The sequence below is a fragment of the Antrostomus carolinensis genome, unplaced genomic scaffold (genome assembly GCF_000700745.2).
Source record: "Antrostomus carolinensis isolate BGI_N321 unplaced genomic scaffold, ASM70074v2 scaffold36666, whole genome shotgun sequence".
In the NCBI taxonomy this organism is placed as follows: Eukaryota; Metazoa; Chordata; class Aves; order Caprimulgiformes; family Caprimulgidae; genus Antrostomus; species Antrostomus carolinensis.
Window position 1 is genome coordinate 11,284 of NW_010320484.1, and position 565 is coordinate 11,848.

The window sequence follows — 565 nt, forward strand, 5'->3', positions numbered from 1 at the left end:
ACTCCCTGGGCTGCCGTGCATCCACCGCCCCGCGTGCTCACTGTGTGCTGGGGACCAGAGCAAACCCATAACGCTGCGTTTCCCTGTGGCTGCCAGGATTTTACCTGGAAGATCTGCTCAGGGTTTGCCCATGGGATGGGGGGCAGATGTAGTAGCAAAGCATTAGAATCCTGAGAAGCAGCTAGGGCTCCTGAAGTGATGGTTGCTTGCTCTGGTTAAACCCTTTACAGGATCCTTGTGTGACTGTTTCTCCCCGGGATCATAGAAACATGGAATCACAGACTGGTTTGGGTTGAAGGGACATTTCCAGGCCATCTAGTCCATCCCCCCTGCAGTGACAGGGACATCTTCACCCAGATCAGATTGCTCAGAGCCCCGTCCAGCCTGACCTTGAATGTTTCCAGGGATAGGGCTTCTACCCCCTCTTTGGGCAACCTGGGCCAGGGTGTCACCACTCAGAAAACTTTCAGACGTGTGTTGGGTGTCCCAGGGGACCTGAGCAACCTGTGCCAGCGGAGCAGCTGAAGGAGCTCTGGCGGTAATGGCAGGCAGGTCCCACTTGGGA

At 56.1% G+C, this 565-nt stretch overlaps 1 protein-coding gene across 1 annotated transcript in view; it reads left to right on the forward strand.

Annotated features, from left to right (window-relative positions):
• The window catches only part of LOC114818647 (BTB/POZ domain-containing protein KCTD16-like), a 7,859-nt gene that overhangs the window by 6,657 nt on the left and 637 nt on the right, over positions 1-565 (forward strand). The gene's annotated exons all lie outside the window — the stretch shown is intronic.